At 48.8% G+C, this 6667-nt stretch overlaps 1 pseudogene; it reads right to left on the minus strand.

Moving 5' to 3' along the window:
• Window positions 1–2754: 2754 nt before the first annotated feature.
• LOC123185475 (aluminum-activated malate transporter 1-like) lies at window positions 2755–5820 on the minus strand (annotated as a pseudogene).
• Between the last annotated feature and the right edge of the window lie 847 nt (window positions 5821–6667).

The raw sequence follows: 6667 nt of genomic DNA on the forward strand, positions 1-6667 counted from the left end.
TTGCCTGAGATCCCGCAAGGAAGAAGAACGAGTCCATGAAGAAGACAAACGGACGTAGTCGAATGAATCCTCACAACACGACGTTATCGGAACCAACCCGAAGAAGCAACACCGGAAAGAAACAAACAATCATGGTGAACAAACATCACATAAGCATGGCACGATGCGCAAACAAGTATGATGCATGTCCTGTTTAATGATAAATGGCATGGCAAAATGCACAAGCAATACTATAAATTAAGTGGAGCTCAATATGCAACTCCGTTGCATATTGACGAAACACCACGTGACTTATTAAGTTCGATCTTGTTTATGTACCCAACAATATTAAATGTTGTTAAACATGGCAAGTGGGTGAAGCAAAGAAAACTACCTATCTAGTCAAGTTTAAATGAGGCCGGAAACAACGAACAACAATTTCCGGAAACTCCTCATATGCATATATTAGGTTTGGTACTTTTCTGCCCTAAACCATATTTTATAGTTGTTAAACATGCAAAGTAAAGCCACCATGTTAAACTAGGCATTTTCCCACCCCATTTACATATAAAGTTTATTAAATTCAAAGTTACGGTTATTTAGTTATGAATTAAAGCATTTTAACATGGCATAGGAGCAAATTTAATCAAACACCATTTTAAACATTTCAAACATGGATGAAAGTTGCACAATATGAATCTACACAAAATTCTAAGCATGTTTCATATATAGAGTTTTTACATATGATGCATTATTTATAAGTTTTATATGCATGAAGACTAGGGTTTTTTTTGTAAAACCGTAAACTCTGGATAATTACTAAAATCACTCGACAGGAAAAAAACATAGCGGGCGGATCTGGCTGGCCCAACCGAAACAGGCGCTGGGGAAGGCTGCTCACCCATGGGCCCCTTGGGCCGGCAGGAAAAATAGAGGAGGCATGGCGTTGGGCCTGAAGGCGATGCAAAGGGCCCATATGCACTACCGCTCGTCCTCCCTGCTCGAGCGGGCGCAGAAAACAGAGGAGGCGGCGCACGGCATGGCAGCGTTCATCGACGGGTCCCCGGGGCGCGGACCAGCAAGGAGATGACTGGAGGAGGTAGATCCGAGCACGGGACGACAAGGGCAACCGGATCCGGGGCGGAGATGGCCGGCGGCGTCGACCTACGAAGGGCACATAGAGAGAGGCCATGAGAGAGCAGAGAGACGGAGAGGGAGTGACGAAGAGAGAGGAGGGCAGGGAAGGCGGCCTGGTTCTGGTGGTGCTCCGACGGCTCTGCTGGCCGACGGCGAGGGCTCATCTGCTGGTGGAGGCGCGGCTGCAGGGTGGAGGAGGTGCTGGGCATGAGCGAGGCCGGCGAGGCGGCGGCAGGAGGGCTCCTTGGATGCCATGGCTGGGCGCTGCAGTCACCGACGCGGACGGCAGACGCACGGCGGCGCAGCAGGGGCACGACGGGAACGACGCGGGAATGGAGGCAGCGACAGGGATCTCCGGTGGCGGAGCTCGACGCGTAGGCCGGCGGTGACTTCCATGACGCCGGTGTGCTCCTGTGAAGAGAGCAAAGAGAGATGAGGTGAGGGGAGAACCAGAGAGGGAAAAAAGGATGAAGGGTGAGAGAGGAACAAGGAGGGTCCATGGCAAGCAATTCCTGCTGGTGCTCGGCGTCGAGGTTCGCCGGGGCAGAGAAGGAGCTCCTCTCCTTTGGACTTGAGCGAAGCAAGGAGGAAGAGGCATCGGGAGGGAGAAGAGCTCGGGCGCGGGGCTGCGTGGATGGATTGGATCTGGGTGCGGCTGATGGTTGGTGTAGGGGGAATGAGAGGATCCCAAGGTGGGGAATGAGTGCGGCGGCGGCTGGGAGGATCCCTAGGAATTAAGGATTTGGTCTAGGTTAGGCTAATATATATAGCAAGTGGGTTGACTTAGGGGTATATCGTCCCTCCGATCGCAATCGAATGATCGCGAATAAAATAGCTAGGAAGTCTAAATAAGAAAACGGAGACGTTTTGTAGATGTTTGGGGATGATCCGGACACAACGGTGATGACTGCTCGGGTCGGATCCGGGACAACTTTCGGACGCGCGCGAGGGGGGCTGCGGGCTGATGAGAGAGATTAGGTTGGACCTGGCGGTAGGTAGTGAGCTGTGTAGACGGTCTCGAGCTGAGAGAAGAGAAGAGAGGGATGCCCGGCGACTGTTTCCGGAGACCGAAAACGTCCGACGTTAGACCGGCTACTATTGCCGCTATATTTAACGGTTGGACTATCAAACGAACTCCGAATGCGATGAAACTTGACAGGCGGTCTATCTACACTAAAATAAGACCACACGCCAACTTTCAACCCATTTCGAGAACATTTTCCGGCCACTTATAAAATACTATTTCGGACATGCCGCGGGCACGTGCAAGTGTGTCTGGGCTCAAAACGGACAACGGACGGAACTGGGGGAACCCGGACGGATGCAGGTTTTGAAAACATGATGATGCAATGCACATGATGACAAGATGAAATGCAACACGCAAGCAAATGACATGGCAATGACAACGAATAACTGGAAGACACCCGGCACATCGGTCTCGGGGCGTTACAAAACGGATCTTGTAAAAGTACCTAGTGGAATCATGATTTTCAATCTCAAACAAACAACACAAAAGAGGAAGATAGAAGATTTAGGAGAAAACTGTTCATTAACATCTACTAGCTCTGTTTTTAAATGTAAGACGTTCTTACATTTAGAAACAGAGGGAGTATGTAACAGCTTTTTGTGGCATTTCTGTTGGAAAGACTGCAATGCTTTATTATCAAAATTCAGCATCATAATTACTTCTATAATACTGAAGAAATTAGTCACTTGCTGTATACACGATATAGTACTGTACACGATAGATTCGGCTTAGCATTGATGCTCCCGTGGATTATTCTCTGGATAGAACAACCACATGAGAACCGAGTAGTGTCTGGTTGGTTCGAGCACATGCGGATGAGCTCGCCCACCCGCGTTCGAGCAGCAGTCTCCGTTTCGTGCCTCATTTCTATCTAACCACGTACTCCGTATAAGGGAGGGGAACTTTCACGTTATTTTTTTTAGAATAACCACACCTGAGGACAGAAGTTTGCCTCTCTTTTTTTTTTCCTTTGGAAGGAAATTTGCGTCTTTATCTGCTCGGAATGTTGATAGCGACATCTTTCTGAGTTTTTTCAGGCTTCTTGAAGTGGCCAAGCCGTGCTAGATTGTCAGCGGTTTCTGCAATTTTCACTATTGTCGTAACCAAGTCTGAGAGAAGTGTGGCAGTAACAGCCACATGCATCACTTGCAACAGGGCTGCTTCCTCTGACAATTCATTTCTGAGGTCTTTTGCAGCTTTGATGGCTGCGGACATGGCGATGTTGGCTGGACATGGTACGATCATTGTCCGAATGGCCGTTGATAGCTCCTTGAGCGCCTTAGCAGAGTGCGAGCTCATTTCCCCGCACGCCGTTCGGACCTTCAAGGTTAGCTCTGGATTGGCCTCAGGGTACTGTTGATCAGGAAAATGGTGTCGGTCAATATCTTGGCTCCATAGTCTCCGTTTAATATCATGAATTGGGGGAGAATCTGCAATTACCTGGGACTTTTGCAGTGTGATGACATAGGAAGCAAGAGCCTCCATTGAAGACGCGCACTGACGACAAAGAGCTCCGAGCTTCTAGTATTGGCTCCATGGGTGCCGGAAGCCGAATTTGCCATGACCGGGCTCCCACTTGGCAAAATTGCACTGCAATTTTCAGAATAACATTACAAAAACTGCTATGTATGCAAGCTGTCTTGTTGCAGATGTTTATTGTAGCTTTTGCACTCGGCATATAGTGTAGTGTATCATCCGTAAAGAAGCTTACCAGGGAGTCCTCACTGGCCTTGGAGTTGAGGACGCTCTTGTACACTTGTAGAAAGGCTTTGCCCTCCAAATTCTCGCTGGCAGCCTTTTCTCCAAAGCATTCAGATTCCAATCCTGCGTACGTATGCTCACTTTTCAGCCTCGCAAACTCTTTGTATCAATATGAATTTGCTACAGAGGTTCTACAGGGGAGAAGCAGAGCTATAAAACAGAGTATGAGTATGTCTGGTGACTGGTCAGGAAAACTCCACTGTTTGATGTTCCCTTTATTTCTCTTTCTTTCCAAAGAACACATTACCTTACGTACTTGAAGGAGACTACGGCGAGAGTGACCAAAAAGTGCAGGAATCTTTCTTTCTTTTTTGATGACAAAAATTGCAGGGATTTTTTATGAGTATATATATTACCTTGAAGAAACTGTGCCAGCTTATCGAGGTTGCCTGCGGTGAGCTTGTGAAGATCCTCGCCGGCCCAGACAGGGAAGACGAAGATGGTGGTGCAGAGGCAGGTAAGGACGCCGATGACGATGGTGGAGAAGCGCTGGTGTGCCAGCTGAATAAGTTCCTCCACGCGGTAGCTCGACACGGCCACCAGGCTGAAGGTCAGTATGAAGATGGTCACGCCGTAGTCATACCTCGCCTTGATCTCCGGGATGAAGCGCGAGAATGTTGCTGCCGACGCTGCAATATAACCAAGTTTCGTTAGGGTATTAGTTCTCTTTGTCGGTTCAAACCGCAGGTCCACTTTTTTTTTTTCCGGTATGGTATCCGGCTATTGAGGCGTCGGTACTCACTTCTCTGACAATATATGATGGTAGAGACGGCTTCAACAATAAGTATATATACTCCTATATGTGGATGAAAACACAAGATCTTTGATTAGATCATGTCGATGCGTGCCTGCTTCGTATCCTTGCCGTAGTTGGTGGATCGAAGCTCAGCTTGGGGATGAAAAATCCAAGACTGGCCTATGGTTAGACTCCATCACTGAAAGCTTTCGTCTAGGAGTTGTGTAATTTTTGTTTGTTTATGTCTTTTACTATGTTGTTTTTGGGGTCAAATTTATTCAGCTGCTGGATTCTATATATACGGTTGTGTGCATTATTCGATCAGAGCCTGCCAATTTCTTGCTTTTGCATGCATGGCGGCAAAATACTTCTATCTACGTAGCTAGTAGTAGTAAGACAAGTCCAAGTATACTAGTAGTTGGAACATGCATGTTTTTAGTCTAGTTGCATATGCATGCGTACCTAGCAAGAAGACGAAGATGGCGAGCAGTATTGGCTCCCCCTGCGCACCACAGCGGTTAGCTACCTGATGAGCTCCCACGGCGATGAATCCAGCCACAAACGTCGCGAAGGCTCTATTCAAGCCTTTGCTCAGCGTGCCACCTGTTGCATGCACGTACGTCAGAGACTTGCATGCCCTTGACACCCACATATACAGTACTTTCTCTGTCCCGAATTTTTTGTCGCATAAATAGATTAAAAAAATGTATCTAAAACTGAAATATGTATACGACAAGTAATTTCGGATGCAGGGAGTACAACTCAAGTCATTTGTATGTAATACGCACCGACGGTGTACTCCATGACAACGACGACGGTGAGCACGGCCCAGAGCGTGGAGACCCCGAAGCCCTTGAACAGCGGCGTCACGTAGTACAAGACGGACACCAGAGTGAGCGCCAGGCCGACCTTGAACGAGTGCGCCACCCGCCTTGGATCCTCCCTGGCGATCCTGCCCACCTTCCTGGCGAACCCCGCGACCCAGCAGCAGAGCCCGACGAGCACCGAGCGGAGCCGCAGCCAGCAGCCCGCGAAGAACACACCGACAACGCCGGCTTGTCCGGTCATCGTCTCGCCGTCGCCGCCGCTCACCCTGATGCGGTGATCAACCTCCATGGCAGAATGAGAATGGTGGTGGATATGCAGCTAGTTGTGCTGTGTTTTGTGAAGCAGCTAGCTTATTGTGTGTGAGTGAGTTGGGCAGGGAGGCTATGGCTCGGAGGGCTTATATAGACGCAAGGGAACGCCAGCTGCATGCGGACGCTTTTCTGGACCGCGACATGTATCTCGTATTGCGATGCGACACACAGGGCCCCCGGGCCGGGTCGATCGGTATTCGGTAGTGGAACAAAAAGCGTAGCATGGCGCCATCGACTTTCTCGGAGAACACGACCGTCCCGGGATCTTGCCCTTGTCGTGTTTGGTTTCGTCTCGTCTTCTCCGTCTCCGACGTTGCTCTGGTCCATCGGCTGCGGCCGCTCCTGCTCTGCTTAGGGTCAGTGAAATGATATGAGGAAATGTGTGTATTCATTCGATCGATTGCGTTTTTAGCTGTGCGTCATGCTTTGAAATGGCAGCAAGATCGTCACTCCGATCGACATGTGTTGGATAAGTGCGTGTGTATATATGAACTTTCTTTCGAAACGGATATATGAACTTTGCGTTGGTGTAGACAGGTGTGCCTTTAGCTTGGGCGTGTTTGTTCCAGAAACTCTCGATAACTTGTCATTTGCATTCATGTTAATGTTATTATATCCCACGTGTTGCGTTCTTACGTATGGCCACTCATTCCGTACCTCCGTACGTACCTCACGATCGACACATCACCCATCGCGGTAATTAGTTTAGTTTATCTATTATCTGCTTTTTTGGACTCGAGGAGAATGAGAGCGGTGTCGGATGAGGTGAAAATGAAACGCAACTTGCCTTGTCGGATGAGGAGTACGCGTGAGTTATTTTGCCCGGGCCGTACGTGCTGACCCCATGGTGGTCTACCTCTGACTTTTGATCAAAGGATAAAGCAGCGG

Source organism: Triticum aestivum, chromosome 2A (assembly GCF_018294505.1).
Source record: "Triticum aestivum cultivar Chinese Spring chromosome 2A, IWGSC CS RefSeq v2.1, whole genome shotgun sequence".
NCBI classification, from domain to species: domain Eukaryota; kingdom Viridiplantae; phylum Streptophyta; class Magnoliopsida; order Poales; family Poaceae; genus Triticum; species Triticum aestivum.